The sequence below is a fragment of the Garra rufa genome, chromosome 1 (genome assembly GCF_049309525.1).
Source record: "Garra rufa chromosome 1, GarRuf1.0, whole genome shotgun sequence".
Taxonomy (NCBI): domain Eukaryota; kingdom Metazoa; phylum Chordata; class Actinopteri; order Cypriniformes; family Cyprinidae; genus Garra; species Garra rufa.
In genome coordinates, this window is record NC_133361.1 from 107,481,974 (window position 1) to 107,506,379 (window position 24,406).

General features: G+C 46.2%; 18 non-coding genes across 18 annotated transcripts; 7 read left to right on the forward strand and 11 right to left on the reverse strand.

Moving 5' to 3' along the window:
* Positions 1 to 152: 152 nt before the first annotated feature.
* LOC141283826 (U4 spliceosomal RNA) lies at positions 153 to 293 on the reverse strand. The gene has a single exon (XR_012338225.1). It is a non-coding gene; the product is annotated as a U4 spliceosomal RNA (small nuclear RNA).
* A 463-nt stretch (positions 294 to 756) lies between these two features.
* trnas-gcu (transfer RNA serine (anticodon GCU)) lies at positions 757 to 838 on the forward strand. The gene has a single exon. It is a non-coding gene; the product is annotated as a tRNA-Ser (tRNA).
* Positions 839 to 2,761: 1,923 nt separating this feature from the next.
* Positions 2,762 to 2,902, reverse strand: LOC141283832 (U4 spliceosomal RNA). The gene has a single exon (XR_012338227.1). It is a non-coding gene; the product is annotated as a U4 spliceosomal RNA (small nuclear RNA).
* Positions 2,903 to 3,365: 463 nt separating this feature from the next.
* On the forward strand, positions 3,366 to 3,447 carry trnas-gcu (transfer RNA serine (anticodon GCU)). Its single transcript has one exon. It is a non-coding gene; the product is annotated as a tRNA-Ser (tRNA).
* A 1,000-nt stretch (positions 3,448 to 4,447) lies between these two features.
* trnan-guu (transfer RNA asparagine (anticodon GUU)) lies at positions 4,448 to 4,521 on the reverse strand. The gene has a single exon. It is a non-coding gene; the product is annotated as a tRNA-Asn (tRNA).
* A 201-nt stretch (positions 4,522 to 4,722) lies between these two features.
* On the reverse strand, positions 4,723 to 4,795 carry trnak-cuu (transfer RNA lysine (anticodon CUU)). The gene has a single exon. It is a non-coding gene; the product is annotated as a tRNA-Lys (tRNA).
* Positions 4,796 to 5,642: 847 nt separating this feature from the next.
* LOC141283840 (U4 spliceosomal RNA) lies at positions 5,643 to 5,783 on the reverse strand. Its single transcript, XR_012338228.1, has one exon. It is a non-coding gene; the product is annotated as a U4 spliceosomal RNA (small nuclear RNA).
* A 463-nt stretch (positions 5,784 to 6,246) lies between these two features.
* On the forward strand, positions 6,247 to 6,328 carry trnas-gcu (transfer RNA serine (anticodon GCU)). The gene has a single exon. It is a non-coding gene; the product is annotated as a tRNA-Ser (tRNA).
* A 1,923-nt stretch (positions 6,329 to 8,251) lies between these two features.
* On the reverse strand, positions 8,252 to 8,392 carry LOC141283848 (U4 spliceosomal RNA). Its single transcript, XR_012338229.1, has one exon. It is a non-coding gene; the product is annotated as a U4 spliceosomal RNA (small nuclear RNA).
* A 463-nt stretch (positions 8,393 to 8,855) lies between these two features.
* On the forward strand, positions 8,856 to 8,937 carry trnas-gcu (transfer RNA serine (anticodon GCU)). Its single transcript has one exon. It is a non-coding gene; the product is annotated as a tRNA-Ser (tRNA).
* A 1,000-nt stretch (positions 8,938 to 9,937) lies between these two features.
* On the reverse strand, positions 9,938 to 10,011 carry trnan-guu (transfer RNA asparagine (anticodon GUU)). The gene has a single exon. It is a non-coding gene; the product is annotated as a tRNA-Asn (tRNA).
* Positions 10,012 to 10,212: 201 nt separating this feature from the next.
* On the reverse strand, positions 10,213 to 10,285 carry trnak-cuu (transfer RNA lysine (anticodon CUU)). The gene has a single exon. It is a non-coding gene; the product is annotated as a tRNA-Lys (tRNA).
* An 848-nt stretch (positions 10,286 to 11,133) lies between these two features.
* Positions 11,134 to 11,274, reverse strand: LOC141348689 (U4 spliceosomal RNA). Its single transcript, XR_012357541.1, has one exon. It is a non-coding gene; the product is annotated as a U4 spliceosomal RNA (small nuclear RNA).
* A 463-nt stretch (positions 11,275 to 11,737) lies between these two features.
* trnas-gcu (transfer RNA serine (anticodon GCU)) lies at positions 11,738 to 11,819 on the forward strand. Its single transcript has one exon. It is a non-coding gene; the product is annotated as a tRNA-Ser (tRNA).
* A 467-nt stretch (positions 11,820 to 12,286) lies between these two features.
* On the reverse strand, positions 12,287 to 12,427 carry LOC141348696 (U4 spliceosomal RNA). Its single transcript, XR_012357542.1, has one exon. It is a non-coding gene; the product is annotated as a U4 spliceosomal RNA (small nuclear RNA).
* A 463-nt stretch (positions 12,428 to 12,890) lies between these two features.
* On the forward strand, positions 12,891 to 12,972 carry trnas-gcu (transfer RNA serine (anticodon GCU)). The gene has a single exon. It is a non-coding gene; the product is annotated as a tRNA-Ser (tRNA).
* Positions 12,973 to 21,634: 8,662 nt separating this feature from the next.
* LOC141283854 (U4 spliceosomal RNA) lies at positions 21,635 to 21,775 on the reverse strand. The gene has a single exon (XR_012338230.1). It is a non-coding gene; the product is annotated as a U4 spliceosomal RNA (small nuclear RNA).
* Positions 21,776 to 22,238: 463 nt separating this feature from the next.
* trnas-gcu (transfer RNA serine (anticodon GCU)) lies at positions 22,239 to 22,320 on the forward strand. Its single transcript has one exon. It is a non-coding gene; the product is annotated as a tRNA-Ser (tRNA).
* Positions 22,321 to 24,406: the final 2,086 nt, after the last annotated feature.

Sequence of the window (24,406 nt, forward strand, 5' to 3'; positions counted from 1 at the left end):
GGTGAGCTGTAATTGCGCTGCAGTTTAATGATACCCGTCTTGAGGACATATTTACAAAAAAACAAGCCTTCTGGCTCTGGCGCTCAATCATCAGCAGACAACTTTTCGACGAGAAACGAAACCAGGCTATTTTTTCTCAACAATACTCTAAGCCTCCAGAGAGGCTAGCAAAAATTGCCAAAGCTGACTGTATTTCAAGTCATCCTGGCGGGGTATTGGGTAAAGTTTTCAACCAGCAATGATCGCGCCTCGGATAAACCTCATAGGCTACAATATTGCCTCTGCGAAAGAATGCCGGCGACGGTCGTGACCTTTGCAGGCACCTACGTGGATGTGAACCGACAAGGTGGTAGCAAGCTTTAAACTGCCGCACAAACAGTCTCCTGGCACGGGTTGCTGCACCGTGTTTCTACGGAACAGATTAGAGGTGTGTAAAAGACGGCTCATTCACTATTCCCTCTGTGCTCAAAACAGCCTGCTGAAAGCACAGCAGCAGCAGCTGAAAAGGTCCGCAGCATGGCCTCTCTCAGTCAGCAAGGGGGCGGGGAGGCCGAGTGGTTAAGGCGATGGACTGCTAATCCCATCCTTGTCGTTCGGTTCCTTTAGCACTGGACCTTAATCTAGGTCCTGGGGACCCCATGCTGAACTTTTTGTGTGTCCTTCTTATCTAACACACTCAGTTCAGTTCTTTGAGTTCTCTACTAATGAGCTGATGATCTGAATCGGGAGTGCTAAATAAAAGACGGCACGTAATACGACGAGGTGGCCGAGTGGTTAAGGCGATGGACTGCTAATCCATTGTGCTCTGCACGCGTGGGTTCGAATCCCATCCTCGTCGTTCGGTACATTTAGCAGTGATCCTCGGTCCTGGGGACCCCACTCTGCAATTTTTGTGTGTCTTCCCTATCTGACACACTCAGTCCAGTTCACTGAGCGCTCTACTAATGAGCTGGTGGTCTGAATCGGGAGTGTTAAACAAAAGGACCGCGCAAAACGAAAGGTGGTCGAGTGGTTAAGGCGATGCAAGGCTAGTCCGTTGTGCTCGGCACGCCTTGGTTTGTGTGGGTTCGAATCCCATCCTCTTCATTTGATGCTTTAGCACCACTGAGAGCCCACCGGAACAGACAGGCCCAACCTGTTTACGATGGGTAGCGGCGAGCTGTGATTGTGCTGTAGTTTATTGATACCTGCCGCAAAGTCTTGAGAACATATTGATAAAACAACAAGTCTTCTGGCTCCGGCACGCTATGATCGGTGGACACCTCTTTGACGAGGACCAACAACCAGCCACGCCAATAAAAGGAAACAAAACGAAGCAAGACTATCTTTCTCAACAAGCCTCCAGAGAGACAGATCATCAGTAAAGAAGGCATCCACATGCCACAGCAAACTACTCGAGCTGGTGAAAATGTTCACCAAATGCCCGCCGCTGAGTTCTTTTAAAACAAGCCAGCTTATTGAAGGTGCACAAGATAAACGCCCTGAGAAAGCTGTGCCTCGCAACCCTAAGAATGGCATAGGCGTTAGTGGACACCTGACGCGCGTGCAAAACTCCGGCATTTCACACGTCCCTGGGTGGGCTCGAACCACCAACCTTTCGGTTAACAGCCGAACGCTCTAACCGATTGCGCCACAGAGACAGCCGCAGGTGCTTGCTGCCGCCGGATCACCGGTGTAAAAGCAAGGGTTAGGGTTAGTGATAGGGATTAAAATTGCTCGCACTAACAGCGACATCTGTTTTGAAAGATGTTTCCGGAGCTCGCAAAATCCACTCAGCCTGCGCGGCGAATGGGCACGCTGGAGCCCGCCACCCTTTTGGGAAGAAAGAGAGTCAACAGAGCCGCCCAACGTGGGGCTCGAACCCACGACCCTGAGATTAAGAGTATCATGCTCTACCGACTGAGCTAGCCGGGCTGGTCGTGGGCTTCTTCACCGGGTCGGACCCAGTTTTCATCGGCCCCCAAATCACACAGGCGAAACGGAGGCTCTCGCGTTGTGCGAGACTGTCGAGCCCTCCCCGTGGGTAGGGCTTAGAGCAGGCTTAGAGTTTTCTTCTGTCGGTTTTGACCCAATCTGTTTTTGGGAAGCGCAGTTTGACCCAGCAGTGCGGGCCAACAACACGTTCTGTTTTGCCGCGTGAAGGCGGGTCAATGCTTTGGACAGCGTATGGTTGAGATGTGATTTTCCACCAATTTGGGGCACCTTTCTTAAGGAAATCAAGGATGATTTCATGGGAAATGGCAAACTGCTGTAGCGTTTGGCTAACAAGCCAAAGCTACAAAGGATGTACCGGTGCCCCGTCGTCCGAGCAGAATCCACATTCGGCCGTAATCGGAGGTTACTACTAACGTTCGATTGTGTCTCATAGGGAGTTTGACGCAGGGCCTCAGTGGAAAACAGGCCCTCGGCGGCTGAAACAAAAGACGAAGAAGGCATCCACATGCACATGGTTCAGGAGTGTTAAACAAAGAAACCACGCAAGATGACGAGGTGGTCCAGCGGGTAAGGCGGTGGAAGGCTAATACATTGTGCTCGACATGCACTGGAAGCTTTAGCGCCACTGAGAGCCCACCGGACCAGACAGGCCCAACCTGTTTACGATGGGTAACGGTGAGCTGTAATTGCGCTGCAGTTTAATGATACCCGTCTTGAGGACATATTTACAAAACAACAAGCCTTCTGGCTCTGGCGCTCAATCATCAGCAGACAACTTTTTGACGAGAAACGAAACCAGGCTATTTTTTCTCAACAATACTCTAAGCCTCCAGAGAGGCTAGCAAAAATTGCCAAAGCTGACTGTATTTCAAGTCATCCTGGCGGGGTATTGGGTAAAGTTTTCAACCAGCAATGATCGCGCCTCGGATAAACCTCATAGGCTACAATATTGCCTCTGCGAAAGAATGCCGGCGACGGTCGTGACCTTTGCAGGCACCTACGTGGATGTGAACCGACAAGGTGGTAGCAAGCTTTAAACTGCCGCACAAACAGTCTCCTGGCACGGGTTGCTGCACCGTGTTTCTACGGAACAGATTAGAGGTGTGTAAAAGACGGCTCATTCACTATTCCCTCTGTGCTCAAAACAGCCTGCTGAAAGCACAGCAGCAGCAGCTGAAAAGGTCCGCAGCATGGCCTCTCTCAGTCAGCAAGGGGGCGGGGAGGCCGAGTGGTTAAGGCGATGGACTGCTAATCCCATCCTTGTCGTTCGGTTCCTTTAGCACTGGACCTTAATCTAGGTCCTGGGGACCCCATGCTGAACTTTTTGTGTGTCCTTCTTATCTAACACACTCAGTTCAGTTCTTTGAGTTCTCTACTAATGAGCTGATGATCTGAATCGGGAGTGCTAAATAAAAGACGGCACGTAATACGACGAGGTGGCCGAGTGGTTAAGGCGATGGACTGCTAATCCATTGTGCTCTGCACGCGTGGGTTCGAATCCCATCCTCGTCGTTCGGTACATTTAGCAGTGATCCTCGGTCCTGGGGACCCCACTCTGCAATTTTTGTGTGTCTTCCCTATCTGACACACTCAGTCCAGTTCACTGAGCGCTCTACTAATGAGCTGGTGGTCTGAATCGGGAGTGTTAAACAAAAGGACCGCGCAAAACAAAAGGTGGTCGAGTGGTTAAGGCGATGCAAGGCTAGTCCGTTGTGCTCGGCACGCCTTGGTTTGTGTGGGTTCGAATCCCATCCTCTTCATTTGATGCTTTAGCACCACTGAGAGCCCACCGGAACAGACAGGCCCAACCTGTTTACGATGGGTAGCGGCGAGCTGTGATTGTGCTGTAGTTTATTGATACCTGCCGCAAAGTCTTGAGAACATATTGACAAAACAACAAGTCTTCTGGCTCCGGCACGCTATGATCGGTGGACACCTCTTTGACGAGGGCCAACAACCAGCCACGCCAATAAAAGGAAACAAAACGAAGCAAGACTATCTTTCTCAACAAGCCTCCAGAGAGACTGGCAAAAATTGCCGATGCTGACTGTATTTCAAGTCATCCCGGTGGGGTATTGGGTATTGACTTTGTGGCAACATGGAACTTTTGCATCTACATTAATATTAGTCTGTTTCTTCTTATTCTGAGGTCACCGTAGCCACCAGATCCATTCTGCATTCCGATCTGATGGTCACTACAGTCCCCCGGTTCCAGTCCGTACCAAGAGCAGATGGTGGATCAGCACCTTCAGCCGAATGTCAGCGGATACTATGTCAACTAGATGAGCCCCAGAGACAGATCATCAGTAAAGAAGGCATCCACATGCCACAGCAAACTACTCGAGCTGGTGAAAATGTTCACCAAATGCCCGCCGCTGAGTTCTTTTAAAACAAGCCAGCTTATTGAAGGTGCACAAGATAAACGCCCTGAGAAAGCTGTGCCTCGCAACCCTAAGAATGGCATAGGCGTTAGTGGACACCTGACGCGCGTGCAAAACTCCGGCATTTCACACGTCCCTGGGTGGGCTCGAACCACCAACCTTTCGGTTAACAGCCGAACGCGCTAACCGATTGCGCCACAGAGACAGCCGCTGTTGCTTGCTGCCGCCGGATCACCGGTGTAAAAGCAAGGGTTAGGGTTAGTGATAGGGATTAAAATTGCTCGCACTAACAGCGACATCTGTTTTGAAAGATGTTTCCGGAGCTCGCAAAATCCACTCAGCCTGCGCGGCGAATGGGCACGCTGGAGCCCGCCACCCTTTTGGGAAGAAAGAGAGTCAACAAAGCCGCCCAACGTGGGGCTCGAACCCACGACCCTGAGATTAAGAGTCTCATGCTCTACCGACTGAGCTAGCCGGGCTGGTCGTGGGCTTCTTCACCGGGTCGGACCCAGTTTTCATCGGCCCCCAAATCACACAGGCGAAACGGAGGCTCTCGCGTTGTGCGAGACTGTCGAGCCCTCCCCGTGGGTAGGGCTTAGAGCAGGCTTAGAGTTTTCTTCTGTCGGTTTTGACCCAATCTGTTTTTGGGAAGCGCAGTTTGACCCAGCAGTGCGGGCCAACAACACGTTCTGTTTTGCCGCGTGAAGGCGGGTCAATGCTTTGGACAGCGTATGGTTGAGATGTGATTTTCCACCAATTTGGGGCACCTTTCTTAAGGAAATCAAGGATGATTTCATGGGAAATGGCAAACTGCTGTAGCGTTTGGCTAACAAGCCAAAGCTACAAAGGATGTACCGGTGCCCCGTCGTCCGAGCAGAATCCACATTCGGCCGTAATCGGAGGTTACTACTAACGTTCGATTGTGTCTCATAGGGAGTTTGACGCAGGGCCTCAGTGGAAAACAGGCCCTCGGCGGCTGAAACAAAAGACGAAGAAGGCATCCACATGCACATGGTTCAGGAGTGTTAAACAAAGAAACCACGCAAGATGACGAGGTGGTCCAGCGGGTAAGGCGGTGGAAGGCTAATACATTGTGCTCGACATGCACTGGAAGCTTTAGCGCCACTGAGAGCCCACCGGACCAGACAGGCCCAACCTGTTTACGATGGGTAACGGTGAGCTGTAATTGCGCTGCAGTTTAATGATACCCGTCTTGAGGACATATTTACAAAAAAACAAGCCTTCTGGCTCTGGCGCTCAATCATCAGCAGACAACTTTTCGACGAGAAACGAAACCAGGCTATTTTTTCTCAACAATACTCTAAGCCTCCAGAGAGGCTAGCAAAAATTGCCAAAGCTGACTGTATTTCAAGTCATCCTGGCGGGGTATTGGGTAAAGTTTTCAACCAGCAATGATCGCGCCTCGGATAAACCTCATAGGCTACAATATTGCCTCTGCGAAAGAATGCCGGCGACGGTCGTGACCTTTGCAGGCACCTACGTGGATGTGAACCGACAAGGTGGTAGCAAGCTTTAAACTGCCGCACAAACAGTCTCCTGGCACGGGTTGCTGCACCGTGTTTCTACGGAACAGATTAGAGGTGTGTAAAAGACGGCTCATTCACTATTCCCTCTGTGCTCAAAACAGCCTGCTGAAAGCACAGCAGCAGCAGCTGAAAAGGTCCGCAGCATGGCCTCTCTCAGTCAGCAAGGGGGCGGGGAGGCCGAGTGGTTAAGGCGATGGACTGCTAATCCCATCCTTGTCGTTCGGTTCCTTTAGCACTGGACCTTAATCTAGGTCCTGGGGACCCCATGCTGAACTTTTTGTGTGTCCTTCTTATCTAACACACTCAGTTCAGTTCTTTGAGTTCTCTACTAATGAGCTGATGATCTGAATCGGGAGTGCTAAATAAAAGACGGCACGTAATACGACGAGGTGGCCGAGTGGTTAAGGCGATGGACTGCTAATCCATTGTGCTCTGCACGCGTGGGTTCGAATCCCATCCTCGTCGTTCGGTACATTTAGCAGTGATCCTCGGTCCTGGGGACCCCACTCTGCAATTTTTGTGTGTCTTCCCTATCTGACACACTCAGTCCAGTTCACTGAGCGCTCTACTAATGAGCTGGTGGTCTGAATCGGGAGTGTTAAACAAAAGGACCGCGCAAAACGAAAGGTGGTCGAGTGGTTAAGGCGATGCAAGGCTAGTCCGTTGTGCTCGGCACGCCTTGGTTTGTGTGGGTTCGAATCCCATCCTCTTCATTTGATGCTTTAGCACCACTGAGAGCCCACCGGAACAGACAGGCCCAACCTGTTTACGATGGGTAGCGGCGAGCTGTGATTGTGCTGTAGTTTATTGATACCTGCCGCAAAGTCTTGAGAACATATTGATAAAACAACAAGTCTTCTGGCTCCGGCACGCTATGATCGGTGGACACCTCTTTGACGAGGACCAACAACCAGCCACGCCAATAAAAGGAAACAAAACGAAGCAAGACTATCTTTCTCAACAAGCCTCCAGAGAGACAGATCATCAGTAAAGAAGGCATCCACATGCCACAGCAAACTACTCGAGCTGGTGAAAATGTTCACCAAATGCCCGCCGCTGAGTTCTTTTAAAACAAGCCAGCTTATTGAAGGTGCACAAGATAAACGCCCTGAGAAAGCTGTGCCTCGCAACCCTAAGAATGGCATAGGCGTTAGTGGACACCTGACGCGCGTGCAAAACTCCGGCATTTCACACGTCCCTGGGTGGGCTCGAACCACCAACCTTTCGGTTAACAGCCGAACGCTCTAACCGATTGCGCCACAGAGACAGCCGCAGGTGCTTGCTGCCGCCGGATCACCGGTGTAAAAGCAAGGGTTAGGGTTAGTGATAGGGATTAAAATTGCTCGCACTAACAGCGACATCTGTTTTGAAAGATGTTTCCGGAGCTCGCAAAATCCACTCAGCCTGCGCGGCGAATGGGCACGCTGGAGCCCGCCACCCTTTTGGGAAGAAAGAGAGTCAACAGAGCCGCCCAACGTGGGGCTCGAACCCACGACCCTGAGATTAAGAGTATCATGCTCTACCGACTGAGCTAGCCGGGCTGGTCGTGGGCTTCTTCACCGGGTCGGACCCAGTTTTCATCGGCCCCCAAATCACACAGGCGAAACGGAGGCTCTCGCGTTGTGCGAGACTGTCGAGCCCTCCCCGTGGGTAGGGCTTAGAGCAGGCTTAGAGTTTTCTTCTGTCGGTTTTGACCCAATCTGTTTTTGGGAAGCGCAGTTTGACCCAGCAGTGCGGGCCAACAACACGTTCTGTTTTGCCGCGTGAAGGCGGGTCAATGCTTTGGACAGCGTATGGTTGAGATGTGATTTTCCACCAATTTGGGGCACCTTTCTTAAGGAAATCAAGGATGATTTCATGGGAAATGGCAAACTGCTGTAGCGTTTGGCTAACAAGCCAAAGCTACAAAGGATGTACCGGTGCCCCGTCGTCCGAGCAGAATCCACATTCGGCCGTAATCGGAGGTTACTACTAACGTTCGATTGTGTCTCATAGGGAGTTTGACGCAGGGCCTCAGTGGAAAACAGGCCCTCGGCGGCTGAAACAAAAGACGAAGAAGGCATCCACATGCACATGGTTCAGGAGTGTTAAACAAAGAAACCACGCAAGATGACGAGGTGGTCCAGCGGGTAAGGCGGTGGAAGGCTAATACATTGTGCTCGACATGCACTGGAAGCTTTAGCGCCACTGAGAGCCCACCGGACCAGACAGGCCCAACCTGTTTACGATGGGTAACGGTGAGCTGTAATTGCGCTGCAGTTTAATGATACCCGTCTTGAGGACATATTTACAAAACAACAAGCCTTCTGGCTCTGGCGCTCAATCATCAGCAGACAACTTTTTGACGAGAAACGAAACCAGGCTATTTTTTCTCAACAATACTCTAAGCCTCCAGAGAGGCTAGCAAAAATTGCCAAAGCTGACTGTATTTCAAGTCATCCTGGCGGGGTATTGGGTAAAGTTTTCAACCAGCAATGATCGCGCCTCGGATAAACCTCATAGGCTACAATATTGCCTCTGCGAAAGAATGCCGGCGACGGTCGTGACCTTTGCAGGCACCTACGTGGATGTGAACCGACAAGGTGGTAGCAAGCTTTAAACTGCCGCACAAACAGTCTCCTGGCACGGGTTGCTGCACCGTGTTTCTACGGAACAGATTAGAGGTGTGTAAAAGACGGCTCATTCACTATTCCCTCTGTGCTCAAAACAGCCTGCTGAAAGCACAGCAGCAGCAGCTGAAAAGGTCCGCAGCATGGCCTCTCTCAGTCAGCAAGGGGGCGGGGAGGCCGAGTGGTTAAGGCGATGGACTGCTAATCCCATCCTTGTCGTTCGGTTCCTTTAGCACTGGACCTTAATCTAGGTCCTGGGGACCCCATGCTGAACTTTTTGTGTGTCCTTCTTATCTAACACACTCAGTTCAGTTCTTTGAGTTCTCTACTAATGAGCTGATGATCTGAATCGGGAGTGCTAAATAAAAGACGGCACGTAATACGACGAGGTGGCCGAGTGGTTAAGGCGATGGACTGCTAATCCATTGTGCTCTGCACGCGTGGGTTCGAATCCCATCCTCGTCGTTCGGTACATTTAGCAGTGATCCTCGGTCCTGGGGACCCCACTCTGCAATTTTTGTGTGTCTTCCCTATCTGACACACTCAGTCCAGTTCACTGAGCGCTCTACTAATGAGCTGGTGGTCTGAATCGGGAGTGTTAAACAAAAGGACCGCGCAAAACAAAAGGTGGTCGAGTGGTTAAGGCGATGCAAGGCTAGTCCGTTGTGCTCGGCACGCCTTGGTTTGTGTGGGTTCGAATCCCATCCTCTTCATTTGATGCTTTAGCACCACTGAGAGCCCACCGGAACAGACAGGCCCAACCTGTTTACGATGGGTAGCGGCGAGCTGTGATTGTGCTGTAGTTTATTGATACCTGCCGCAAAGTCTTGAGAACATATTGACAAAACAACAAGTCTTCTGGCTCCGGCACGCTATGATCGGTGGACACCTCTTTGACGAGGGCCAACAACCAGCCACGCCAATAAAAGGAAACAAAACGAAGCAAGACTATCTTTCTCAACAAGCCTCCAGAGAGACTGGCAAAAATTGCCGATGCTGACTGTATTTCAAGTCATCCCGGTGGGGTATTGGGTATTGACTTTGTGGCAACATGGAACTTTTGCATCTACATTAATATTAGTCTGTTTCTTCTTATTCTGAGGTCACCGTAGCCACCAGATCCATTCTGCATTCCGATCTGATGGTCACTACAGTCCCCCGGTTCCAGTCCGTACCAAGAGCAGATGGTGGATCAGCACCTTCAGCCGAATGTCAGCGGATACTATGTCAACTAGATGAGCCCCAGAGACAGATCATCAGTAAAGAAGGCATCCACATGCCACAGCAAACTACTCGAGCTGGTGAAAATGTTCACCAAATGCCCGCCGCTGAGTTCTTTTAAAACAAGCCAGCTTATTGAAGGTGCACAAGATAAACGCCCTGAGAAAGCTGTGCCTCGCAACCCTAAGAATGGCATAGGCGTTAGTGGACACCTGACGCGCGTGCAAAACTCCGGCATTTCACACGTCCCTGGGTGGGCTCGAACCACCAACCTTTCGGTTAACAGCCGAACGCGCTAACCGATTGCGCCACAGAGACAGCCGCTGTTGCTTGCTGCCGCCGGATCACCGGTGTAAAAGCAAGGGTTAGGGTTAGTGATAGGGATTAAAATTGCTCGCACTAACAGCGACATCTGTTTTGAAAGATGTTTCCGGAGCTCGCAAAATCCACTCAGCCTGCGCGGCGAATGGGCACGCTGGAGCCCGCCACCCTTTTGGGAAGAAAGAGAGTCAACAAAGCCGCCCAACGTGGGGCTCGAACCCACGACCCTGAGATTAAGAGTCTCATGCTCTACCGACTGAGCTAGCCGGGCTGGTCGTGGGCTTCTTCACCGGGTCGGACCCAGTTTTCATCGGCCCCCAAATCACACAGGCGAAACGGAGGCTCTCGCGTTGTGCGAGACTGTCGAGCCCTCCCCGTGGGTAGGGCTTAGAGCAGGCTTAAGAGTTTTCTTCTGTCGGTTTTGACCCAATCTGTTTTTGGGAAGCGCAGTTTGACCCAGCAGTGCGGGCCAACAACACGTTCTGTTTTGCCGCGTGAAGGCGGGTCAATGCTTTGGACAGCGTATGGTTGAGATGTGATTTTCCACCAATTTGGGGCACCTTTCTTAAGGAAATCAAGGATGATTTCATGGGAAATGGCAAACTGCTGTAGCGTTTGGCTAACAAGCCAAAGCTACAAAGGATGTACCGGTGCCCCGTCGTCCGAGCAGAATCCACATTCGGCCGTAATCGGAGGTTACTACTAACGTTCGATTGTGTCTCATAGGGAGTTTGATGCAGGGCCTCAGTGGAAAACAGGCCCTCGGCGGCTGAAACAAAAGACGAAGAAGGCATCCACATGCACATGGTTCAGGAGTGTTAAACAAAGAAACCACGCAAGATGACGAGGTGGTCCAGCGGGTAAGGCGGTGGAAGGCTAATACATTGTGCTCGACATGCACTGGAAGCTTTAGCGCCACTGAGAGCCCACCGGACCAGACAGGCCCAACCTGTTTACGATGGGTAACGGTGAGCTGTAATTGCGCTGCAGTTTAATGATACCCGTCTTGAGGACATATTTACAAAACAACAAGCCTTCTGGCTCTGGCGCTCAATCATCAGCAGACAACTTTTTGACGAGAAACGAAACCAGGCTATTTTTTCTCAACAATACTCTAAGCCTCTAGAGAGGCTAGCAAAAATTGCCAAAGCTGACTGTATTTCAAGTCATCCTGGCGGGGTATTGGGTAAAGTTTTCAACCAGCAATGATCGCGCCTCGGATAAACCTCATAGGCTACAATATTGCCTCTGCGAAAGAATGCCGGCGACGGTCGTGACCTTTGCAGGCACCTACGTGGATGTGAACCGACAAGGTGGTAGCAAGCTTTAAACTGCCGCACAAACAGTCTCCTGGCACGGGTTGCTGCACCGTGTTTCTACGGAACAGATTAGAGGTGTGTAAAAGACGGCTCATTCACTATTCCCTCTGTGCTCAAAACAGCCTGCTGAAAGCACAGCAGCAGCAGCTGAAAAGGTCCGCAGCATGGCCTCTCTCAGTCAGCAAGGGGGCGGGGAGGCCGAGTGGTTAAGGCGATGGACTGCTAATCCCATCCTTGTCGTTCGGTTCCTTTAGCACTGGACCTTAATCTAGGTCCTGGGGACCCCATGCTGAACTTTTTGTGTGTCCTCCTTATCTAACACACTCAGTTCAGTTCTTTGAGTTCTCTACTAATGAGCTGATGATCTGAATCGGGAGTGCTAAATAATAGACGGCACGTAATACGACGAGGTGGCCGAGTGGTTAAGGCGATGGACTGCTAATCCATTGTGCTCTGCACGCGTGGGTTCGAATCCCATCCTCGTCGTTCGGTACATTTAGCAGTGATCCTCGGTCCTGGGGACCCCACTCTGCAATTTTTGTGTGTCTTCCCTATCTGACACACTCAGTCCAGTTCACTGAGCGCTCTACTAATGAGCTGGTGGTCTGAATCGGGAGTGTTAAACAAAAGGACCGCGCAAAACAAAAGGTGGTCGAGTGGTTAAGGCGATGCAAGGCTAGTCCGTTGTGCTCGGCACGCCTTGGTTTGTGTGGGTTCGAATCCCATCCTCTTCATTTGATGCTTTAGCACCACTGAGAGCCCACCGGAACAGACAGGCCCAACCTGTTTACGATGGGTAGCGGCGAGCTGTAATTGCGCTGCAGTTTAATGATACCCGTCTTGAGGACATATTTACAAAACAACAAGCCTTCTGGCTCTGGCGCTCAATCATCAGCAGACAACTTTTTGACGAGAAACGAAACCAGGCTATTTTTTCTCAACAATACTCTAAGCCTCTAGAGAGGCTAGCAAAAATTGCCAAAGCTGACTGTATTTCAAGTCATCCTGGCGGGGTATTGGGTAAAGTTTTCAACCAGCAATGATCGCGCCTCGGATAAACCTCATAGGCTACAATATTGCCTCTGCGAAAGAATGCCGGCGACGGTCGTGACCTTTGCAGGCACCTACGTGGATGTGAACCGACAAGGTGGTAGCAAGCTTTAAACTGCCGCACAAACAGTCTCCTGGCACGGGTTGCTGCACCGTGTTTCTACGGAACAGATTAGAGGTGTGTAAAAGACGGCTCATTCACTATTCCCTCTGTGCTCAAAACAGCCTGCTGAAAGCACAGCAGCAGCAGCTGAAAAGGTCCGCAGCATGGCCTCTCTCAGTCAGCAAGGGGGCGGGGAGGCCGAGTGGTTAAGGCGATGGACTGCTAATCCCATCCTTGTCGTTCGGTTCCTTTAGCACTGGACCTTAATCTAGGTCCTGGGGACCCCATGCTGAACTTTTTGTGTGTCCTCCTTATCTAACACACTCAGTTCAGTTCTTTGAGTTCTCTACTAATGAGCTGATGATCTGAATCGGGAGTGCTAAATAATAGACGGCACGTAATACGACGAGGTGGCCGAGTGGTTAAGGCGATGGACTGCTAATCCATTGTGCTCTGCACGCGTGGGTTCGAATCCCATCCTCGTCGTTCGGTACATTTAGCAGTGATCCTCGGTCCTGGGGACCCCACTCTGCAATTTTTGTGTGTCTTCCCTATCTGACACACTCAGTCCAGTTCACTGAGCGCTCTACTAATGAGCTGGTGGTCTGAATCGGGAGTGTTAAACAAAAGGACCGCGCAAAACAAAAGGTGGTCGAGTGGTTAAGGCGATGCAAGGCTAGTCCGTTGTGCTCGGCACGCCTTGGTTTGTGTGGGTTCGAATCCCATCCTCTTCATTTGATGCTTTAGCACCACTGAGAGCCCACCGGAACAGACAGGCCCAACCTGTTTACGATGGGTAGCGGCGAGCTGTGATTGTGCTGTAGTTTATTGATACCTGCCGCAAAGTCTTGAGAACATATTGACAAAACAACAAGTCTTCTGGCTCCGGCACGCTATGATCGGTGGACACCTCTTTGACGAGGGCCAACAACCAGCCACGCCAATAAAAGGAAACAAAACGAAGCAAGACTATCTTTCTCAACAAGCCTCCAGAGAGACTGGCAAAAATTGCCGATGCTGACTGTATTTCAAGTCATCCCGGTGGGGTATTGGGTATTGACTTTGTGGCAACATGGAACTTTTGCATCTACATTAATATTAGTCTGTTTCTTCTTATTCTGAGGTCACCGTAGCCACCAGATCCATTCTGCATTCCGATCTGATGGTCACTACAGTCCCCCGGTTCCAGTCCGTACCAAGAGCAGATGGTGGATCAGCACCTTCAGCCGAATGTCAGCGGATACTATGTCAACTAGATGAGCCCCAGAGACAGATCATCAGTAAAGAAGGCATCCACATGCCACAGCAAACTACTCGAGCTGGTGAAAATGTTCACCAAATGCCCGCCGCTGAGTTCTTTTAAAACAAGCCAGCTTATTGAAGGTGCACAAGATAAACGCCCTGAGAAAGCTGTGCCTCGCAACCCTAAGAATGGCATAGGCGTTAGTGGACACCTGACGCGCGTGCAAAACTCCGGCATTTCACACGTCCCTGGGTGGGCTCGAACCACCAACCTTTCGGTTAACAGCCGAACGCGCTAACCGATTGCGCCAAGCTGGGGAACAATAGTCTGTTAAGGGGGGGGAAGAAAAGGAAGGAGGAGGAAGAAGGGGGAAAAAGAGAAAAAGAAAGAAAAAAAAAAGAAAAAAGGAAAAAAATGAGGAGAAAAGAAATGAAAGGAAATTTTATCTCTTTGTCCTTCAAAGCAATGTTTTTGGAGTGTATATTTACAATAAATTATCTGAAAAAAAATGTTTTCTCTATTTTTCTGTACATTTATACGGGAGTAAGGATGATCACAAGCTTTCCAGTTCATATTACAGTGTTGCCATACATTGAAGTGTTTACTGAATGATTTATTTATCAGTAATTATCACATAAATGATGTCCAAATGGATGAAATAATTTCTGAAATGACAAATTAATACTTTATTAGATTTATATTACTGATTATTGATATTTTATTCACAGTTCTGAGTTTTTGCACTTTTAGTTTAAATATATTGCTGCTGTAGTTATGTTCTAAAACTTATAGTACAAAAAATAGTCAATTTATTTATGAAATAATCCCCAAATTTATCAACATTTTTAAAAGGGCCTATAACCGTTTAATGATACTGTAACAAAGACATACAAAAAGAGTTATTTAATCATGACCAAAGTTTTATTTTTCAATCAGTCATAGCCAATTATTCATTATTCTTTTATTTTTTACATTTTTATTCTTATAGTTATGTTGCATGTGCAGAACACCGAATAATACCTCTTAATAATACTTTCTATTGTCCATGACTCCGGTGCATTCTTTGCAAGTGCAAAAGAACAGAAAACAGAACTATACATATAAATAAAACCATCTAATGTCCATGGCTCTTGTGCATTAATTGCAAGTGAAAAGAACAGAAAGCACAGACCAATACACATAAATAAAATTTTAAAATGACAATGGCTCTTGTTTGCCTTTGTGAGTCCAAAAAAAACCCCCAGAAAGCACAGAACAATACAAATGAATAAAACTTTAAAATATTAATTACTACTGTGCATTCTTTGCAAGTGCAAAAGAACAGAAAACAAAACTATACTTTTAAATAAAACTTTCAAATGTCCATGCTACTTGTGCCTTCATTGCAAGTGCATAAAGAACAGAAAGCACAAAACAATACACATAAATTAAACTTTATCCCCTTTCTTTTTTGGACTCTTATGGATGGCACAGAGCTTGAAATGGTCTCTATCAGGCGACAACAATCTGGCCACTGGGCAAGTGGGGCAGTGGTGGTGAATGTCTGCCTCTTCACGCTCTCCACCCCTGGAGTGAACCTGTGTCCAGCCTACTCTGGTGTCTGGCAGCAAACATCACTCTCTTCTTATCGTAATCCAGCAGGTTCTGCCAACTATATTGCTCACCTAAGCAGAGAGAGCATATAATACATGGCAAATGAGAAAACAAAACAAGTGGTAGTGTTAACATATGACAGGTCAAGAAGAAAAAGTAGAGAAACTGACCTGCTGGTTGGTGAGAGCCAAAGATGGCTGATTACTGAGCTCCACAAGACCCTCCACAAGGCTGTCCACTTTGTCCAGCACACCAGCACTATCCAAAGCCTGGGAGAAAAAATATAAAGAAAAAAAAACAGAAATGAACAACATTATGAGTACAGTGAAGTGGAACAAAATAAACAAACATATAAATATATATTTTCCTAGAAATGTAACAATATTACATGAAACACAATAACATACATGCATACAACAAGATATTTACATACCACAGACTCGTCAGGAGATGCTGAGGCACCTGGCGTGAAGGAGGCACAGTGGAGGACAGAGAGAAGCTTGGGTCATCGGTAAGACTTGACACAGTAATGTCAAGTGTTTGGTCCTCCCTGAAGCCCTCGTCTTCTTCATCCTCGCCTTCAATCATCCACATCCTCCAGCAGGTTCTCTGTCTCTTCTGAGTCAGGGTCCACTACCAGGGGCTGTCCAGTCTGACTCAGGAGGTAGTCAACACCAAGCAGTTCTCCTATAAAAAACCAAAACAAAATTTAATAAAAGGAAACACAAATACAGGATCAGTCAAAAGTTTGGACACATCACTATTTTTAATGTTTTTTGAAAGAAGTGCCTTATGCTCATCGATCCTGCATTTATTTGATAAAAATAAAGAAAACATCAGTAATATTGTAAAATGTCATCACAGTTTAAATTTATAGTTCCATACACTTTAAATTTAAATTATTTCTGCCATCAACACTGAATATTTAGCTATCATTTTAGAAATCATTCTAATTAGCTAATTTATGACCAATGTTGGACACAGTTGTGCTGCTTAATGTATTTTTTATGTAACCTGTAATACTTTTTTCAGGATTCATTGAAGAATAAAAAGTTCAATAAAGAACAGCATTAGAAATCAAATAGAAAATCTTCTTTAACGATATACAGGACTGTTCAAAAGTTTTTTTTTTTTTAGAGAAATTAATGCTGTTCTTTTAACTTTTTATTCATCAATGAATTCTGCAAAACATATCAGTTTTCATTTAATAAACAAAAAAATAAATACGAATATGCAGTACAAGCTATTTTGCTGTTTTTTCCTGTATTTTTGATCAAATAAATGCAGACTTAAAAAGTCACTTCTTTCAAAAACATTAAACAGTCACGTGTAAAAATGTTTGACAAATAATGTTCACATACATATTCTACAATGAGATACAGGTAACTTTACCTTCTGGTAGAGGTTGTACCACTTCCGCTGCCGTGGTGCTGGTCTGTTGCCTCCAGACGGACAAACCCCAGAGCTGGCAAAAGTCCTCAACCTGGCCATCCACTCGCCATCACCCATGACCTTGTGGCTCTTTGGCTTAGTGCTCATCTAAATATAATAGGAAAATAATAGTTAGTAATGTGCATTTTGCAGGTATTGGACAACTACACAAATGTTTTTAATTTATTTATAATGATACAATCATATCTATTCAATAGGGGTGTAAATCGGAGCCTTCAAGACGATTCGATACGATACCGATGTCTTAAGCCAATGATTCAATTATTTTTGATACTTCAGAATTCCCTGTGATACGATGCGATTCGATCCGATTCGATTCAATATTAGATATTTTTACATGATATCTATTAAGTTTCAAATAAATCAACAAAAATGGTAAATAATTTGCCTTTTATTGAGAATACAGAAACAGTATTCTATTCATATAATGTGTATGTTCCACTAAAGCAGTTGTGCTCAATGCACTGCAAATAGAACAGCAAATATAAGTTACTGCATCTACAAAGTGCAATCAGATAAATTGTAATAATAAAAAAAAAAACTTATAGTGCATGTCTACTATTGCCAATTAGCCTATTCACCGTTTCTTTCATACAAAATTGGTTACATTTTGAAAATACAATTTGCATCTTATTAAGAGGTAATGGTCACACATCCTCTGCAGTAGATGAACTGCAAATAGAATACTAATCCACAAAATCAGTTCAAAATCATCGCTCTTGAAAGTCAGACAACAATGTGAGGTCTGTGAACATGAACAACATCATAGATGGACTGTGAAACGAAAGTAAGGCGTGTGAAGAAGAAGACAGTGAGGTTAGTGCCACCCGCAGCTTAGGAGTAGGTAGTACGCTTACGTCGGAGCCATAGACAGTAAAAGGTCGGAACGGATTCTAAAAATAGACAAGTGAACAAACAGGCGGCAAAATAAACACATTAATCGATATTCTTGCGGACGAATCGATGCATTGAATCGGCGGCTGCATAATCGATGCATCGATACGAATCGATTAATATTTACACCCCTACTATTCAAGCTAACTAAATCATGGCACCCATTACAACAATTAAACATTATTTTATTACTAATAAAGCAAAACAAGGTTACACTTTATTCAAAGGTGTTAAACTACAATTATGCATATAAGTATTTGAATATTAAATTACCACATGCAGTTACTATAGGGGTAAGACTAGTGTTTTGTTTGGTTTATAGTTAGTTGCATCCAATTATTTATAATTTACTGTTATTGCTATAGTAACTACATATAGCGTGTATTAATGACAATGTAAAATAAAGTGTTACCCTCCCTTTATGTCTATATAACATTGCGTTTTCATTTTAATTATTATTTGTAGCACTTGCATCTGTGTTTATACAAATGGTAATCCATCTGCAAACACAAAACTTGATTACTACAGTCACACATAGCAAAATCACATTACATTTTAATTAGAAATGACTATTTCTACAACAAAACATTTTTAAAAACCAAATCAAACTGAAAAAAAGAATACATGTGTTTATTATGCAAAATTACAGGCAAATGGTGTTTTATGTGAGATTTTAGGCAAGTCATGAAAACCAAACACACTTTCACTTCACTTTCACATTAGTAAAACCATGGTGATTTTTTCATTCACGATTTTATTCATAGTAAGACTGTTTATATTGAGTTTAATAAGTAAGATTACAGGCAAACTGTGTTTAATATGTGATATTATAGGCAAGGCATGAAAAGAAAACATGATTACTTCACTTTCACTATAGTAAAACCATGGTAAATGACGAACACAAGCATAACGTTTTTTTGTTCATTCAGATTTTAATTTATAGTAAGACTGTGTTCATACAGTTGTAATCGATAAGCCAAAAACACAACTAGGCTTTCACTATGGTAATAACATGGTGAATTGTCATAAGGAATGACCATTTAGAGCTGAAATATAAATCCAACCTCAGAACGAGTAAATTTAGTTTAATGAGTAAGATTACAGGCAAACTGTGTTTAAAATGAGAGATTATAGGCAATTCATTAAAACAAAACATGATTACTACACTCTCACTATAGTAAAACCATGGTAAATAAAGATAAACACAAGGAAAATGGGTTTTGTTTGTTTTGTTCATTCGGATTTTAATTTATAGTAAGACATGTGTTCATACAGTTGTAATCGATCAGCCAAAAACACAACATGGTTACTACGATTCACTATAGTAAAAACACAGTAAACTGTAATAAAGAATGACTGCATTTACAGCTGAAACACGTTTTTTTTTCCATTTAAATTGAACTTCAGAACGTGTAAATGGAGTTTAATAAGGAAGATTAGAGGCAAACTAACCCACTGCGCAATGTGACGTCGTAGTGACGTCTTTTCCATGTCATTTTTGGACGTCCAATTTCCGTCCATTGATGGGGTTGTTCTGTGACGCCAGGCGACGTCTTTTTTCGACGTCTACCGCACGTCTAATGTTGACGTTGGTGGGACCTCCTTATAAGGGCTACTCCAAAAGTGATTTTTTTTTTATATAAAATAAATAAATTTATATATATATATACACACTGTATATGTAACCCCTCACACACAGGTCCTTCCGCACTTGCTCCGCGCAGGTCTCGAACACGGGTCTCCGGGACGGGAGGCGGACGCCCTCTCCATGAGGCTATATATATAACATAAAAAAATAATAACTTGATTATAGGCTACTTTAAATAAAATAAAAACTGTTAAAGGAAAACAGGAAAATGTAAAAAAAATAAAAATAATAATAAAAAAACATATGGACTACCAAATAAATAAATAGTCATACAGATAATAAATCTTGTTTGTTTATAAATAATCTGTATTCGTATGTATAATCATGTTAATAGGTTCTATTTTGTAAAACACATTTACTGCAACTGCCATAGACGTCCAAATGACGTCCAAAAAAACCCAGATCAAATGTTGAACGTCAAAATGACGTCTAAATTGGGTCATGGATAGACGTCCAAATAGTGGACCTAGTTTGGACGTTGAATAGATGTCCAGAATTGGTCCGACCGACGGACCCAATATGGACATGATCTGCACGTCTATCCGACGTCCAATGTGTATATCACAACTGCCATAGACGTCCAAATGACGTCCAAAAAAATAAGCCAGATTAGGTCAAATGTTGAACGTCAAAGTGACGTCCAAGTTGGGTCATGGTTGGACGTCCGAATAGTGGACCTAGTTTGGACGTCGAATAGATATCCAGAATTGGTCATGGACCGACGGACCCAATATAGACATGATCTGCACGTCTATCCGACGTCCAATGTTTAGTGGGAACATTGTTTCATTCACAAGTCGCGAGTCAAAAGTTTATGAACACACAAAAACGGATGAACGACGGACGAAAACGTAACGAGTTACCAATTGAGAACACTGTAAACAGATATGAAGAAAGAAGCAAACATGTATTACTTACTTTGAAAAGTTATTAGATGTTCCGTTCGTCTGATTTTTTACATGAATTAGAATGAAGCTAAGCGCGGTGGGTGGCTGCGTCCATTCTCATTCGGCAACGCGATTGGCTCTCAACAATGGAACGCGTGCGATGCGATTGGCGCCTCGTCCATTCTCACAATGGACGGCGAGTGACGCGATTGGCTCTCGTCCATTCTCACAATGGACGGCGAGATCGGCGATTGGACGAGGAGACGGCCGCGGAAACAGACGATCCTGCTCCAGGTAGCGCCACAGAGACAGCCGCTGTTGCTTGCTGCCGCCGGATCACCGGTGTAAAAGCAAGGGTTAGGGTTAGTGATAGGGATTAAAATTGCTCGCACTAACAGCGACATCTGTTTTGAAAGATGTTTCCGGAGCTCGCAAAATCCACTCAGCCTGCGCGGCGAATGGGCACGCTGGAGCCCGCCACCCTTTTGGGAAGAAAGAGAGTCAACAGAGCCGCCCAACGTGAGGCTCGAACCCACGACCCTGAGATTAAGAGTCTCATGCTCTACCGACTGAGCTAGCCGGGCTGGTCGTGGGCTTCTTCACCGGGTCGGACCCAGTTTTCATCGGCCCCCAAATTACACAGGCGAAACGGAGGCTCTCGCGTTGTGCGAGACTGTCGAGCCCTCCCCGTGGGTAGGGCTTAGAGCAGGCTTAGAGTTTTCTTCTGTCGGTTTTGACCCAATCTGTTTTTGGGAAGCGCAGTTTGACCCAGCAGTGCGGGCCAACAACACGTTCTGTTTTGCCGCGTGAAGGCGGGTCAATGCTTTGGACAGCGTATGGTTGAGATGTGATTTTCCACCAATTTGGGGCACCTTTCTTAAGGAAATCAAGGATGATTTCATGGGAAATGGCAAACTGCTGTAGCGTTTGGCTAACAAGCCAAAGCTACAAAGGATGTACCGGTGCCCCGTCGTCCGAGCAGAATCCACATTCGGCCGTAATCGGAGGTTACTACTAACGTTCGATTGTGTCTCATAGGGAGTTTGACGCAGGGCCTCAGTGGAAAACAGGCCCTCGGCGGCTGAAACAAAAGACGAAGAAGGCATCCACATGCACATGGTTCAGGAGTGTTAAACAAAGAAACCACGCAAGATGACGAGGTGGTCCAGCGGGTAAGGCGGTGGAAGGCTAATACATTGTGCTCGACATGCACTGGAAGCTTTAGCGCCACTGAGAGCCCACCGGACCAGACAGGCCCAACCTGTTTACGATGGGTAACGGTGAGCTGTAATTGCGCTGCAGTTTAATGATACCCGTCTTGAGGACATATTTACAAAACAACAAGCCTTCTGGCTCTGGCGCTCAATCATCAGCAGACACCTTTTCGACGAGAAACAAAACCAGGCTATTTTTTCTCAACAATACTCTAAGCCTCCAGAGAGGCTAGCAAAAATTGCCAAAGCTGACTGTATTTCAAGTCATCCTGGCGGGGTATTGGGTAAAGTTTTCAACCAGCAATGATCGCGCCTCGGCTAAACCTCATAGGCTACAATATTGCCTCTGCGAAAGAATGCCAGCGACGGTCGTGACCTTTGCAGGCACCTACGTGGATGTGAACCAGCAAGGTGGTAGCAAGCTTTAAACTGCCGCACAAACAGTCTCCTGGCACGGGTTGCTGCACCGTGTTTCTACGGAACAGATTAGAGGTGTGTAAAAGACGGCTCATTCACTATTCCCTCTGTGCTCAAAACAGCCTGCTGAAAGCACAGCAGCAGCAGCTGAAAAGGTCCGCAGCATGGCCTCTCTCAGTCAGCAAGGGGGCGGGGAGGCCGAGTGGTTAAGGCGATGGACTGCTAATCCCATCCTTGTCGTTCGGTTCCTTTAGCACTGGACCTTAATCTAGGTCCTGGGGACCCCATGCTGAACTTTTTGTGTGTCCTCCTTATCTAACACACTCAGTTCAGTTCTTTAAGTTCTCTACTAATGAGCTGATGATCTGAATCGGGAGTGCTAAATAAAAGATGGCACGTAATACGACGAGGTGGCCGAGTGGTTAAGGCGATGGACTGCTAATCCATTGTGCTCTGCACGCGTGGGTTCGAATCCCATCCTCGTCGTTCGGTACATTTAGCAGTGGTCCTGGGGACCCCACTCTGCAATTTTTGTGTGTCTTCCCTATCTGACACACTCAGTTCAGTTCACTGAGCGCTCTACTAATGAGCTGGTGGTCTGAATCGGGAGTGTTAAACAAAAGGACCGCGCAAAACGAAAGGTGGTCGAGTGGTTAAGGCGATGCAAGGCTAGTCCGTTGTGCTCGGCACGCCTTGGTTTGTGTGGGTTCGAATCCCATCCTCTTCATTTGATGCTTTAGCACCACTGAGAGCCCACCGGAACAGACAGGCCCAACCTGTTTACGATGGGTAGCGGCGAGCTGTGATTGTGCTGTAGTTTATTGATACCTGCCGCAAAGTCTTGAGAACATATTGACAAAACAACAAGTCTTCTGGCTCCGGCACGCTATGATCGGTGGACACCTCTTTGACGAGTACCAACAACCAGCCACGTCAATAAAAGGAAACAAAACGAAGCAAGACTATCTTTCTCAACAAGCCTCCAGAGAGACTGGCAAAAATTGCCGATGCTGACTGTATTTCAAGTCATCCCGGTGGGGTATTGGGTATTGACTTTGTGGCAACATGGAACTTTTGCATCTACATTATTATTAGTCTGTTTCTTCTTATTCTGAGGTCACCGTAGCCACCAGATCCATTCTGCATTCCGATCTGATGGTCACTACAGTCCCCCGGTTCCAGTCCGTACCAAGAGCAGATGGTGGATCAGCACCTTCAGCCGAATGTCAGCGGATACTATGTCAACTAGATGAGCCCCAGAGACAGATCATCAGTAAAGAAGGCATCCACATGCCACAGCAAACTACTCGAGCTGGTGAAAATGTTCACCAAATGCCCGCCGCTGAATTCTTTTAAAACAAGCCAGCTTATTGAAGGTGCACAAGATAAACGCCCTGAGAAAGCTGTGCCTCGCAACCCTAAGAATGGCATAGGCGTTAGTGGACACCTGACGCGCGTGCAAAACTCCGGCATTTCACACGTCCCTGGGTGGGCTCGAACCACCAACCTTTCGGTTAACAGCCGAATGCGCTAACCAATTGCACCAAAGCTGGGGAACAATAGTCTGTTAAGGGGGGGGGGAAGAAAAGGAAGGAGGAGGAAGTAGGGGAAGGAGGTGGAAAAAGAGAAAAAGAAAGAAAAGAGAGAGAAAAAAAGAAAAAATGAGGAGAAAAGAAATGATCACAGGCTTCCCAGTTCATATTACACTGTTGCCATACATTGAAGTATTTACTGAATCCTTTATTTATCAGTAATTATCACATAAATGATGTCCAAATGAATGAAATTATTATTACAAATGACAAATTAATATTTTATTAGATTTATATGGCAATTTACTATGCTTCAGTATTTGTATTTCATCTTTGAAAGCATCTCTTTGTGCCAATTTTATGAGCGTGATGCTTGCATTTCTCATGTCTTCAACATTTATGGGTTTAACTTTCTTGTCTCTCGCTAGTTGCTGGATACGAGCGACAACTTTCAATGCAGTGTGCCATTTCGACAATCTACTGAATCTCTCTAGAAAATGATCATCATCATTTGCTACATTTGTTTGTAGCACTTGTGTTGTCCTGATTTCAGGGTCGCCAACCAGAAGCTCAGGAGTTGTCTTTGCTGTGACAATTTCTCTTTCCCAGAGAAACTTCGTTCCAGTGAGCCAATTTGAAGTGATCAGCTCTGACACCTTGAGGCCCCTGGAAGCGTGATCTGCAGGAATTTGTTCGGTGTCTATGTAGTGCCACTGTTCAGGGTTAGTCGCCTCTCTAATTCTTTGGACTCGATTCGCTACAAAAACGTGAAATCTACGGGCTTCATTGTTAATGTAGCCTAAGACTACTTTTGAATCGGTCCAGAAATATTCTTGGTCAATTTTGAGCTCCAGCTCCTCCTTTAACATGCTACTGACTGCTGAAGAGATCACCACAGCTGTTAACTCAAGCCTGGGTATAGTCACGATTTTGGTGGGCGCAACTCTTGCTTTGCCAATGACAAAAGAGCAGTGCACTTTATCTTCACTCAACACTCGAATATATGAGCACTGACCATAGCCATGGCTACTCGCATCTGA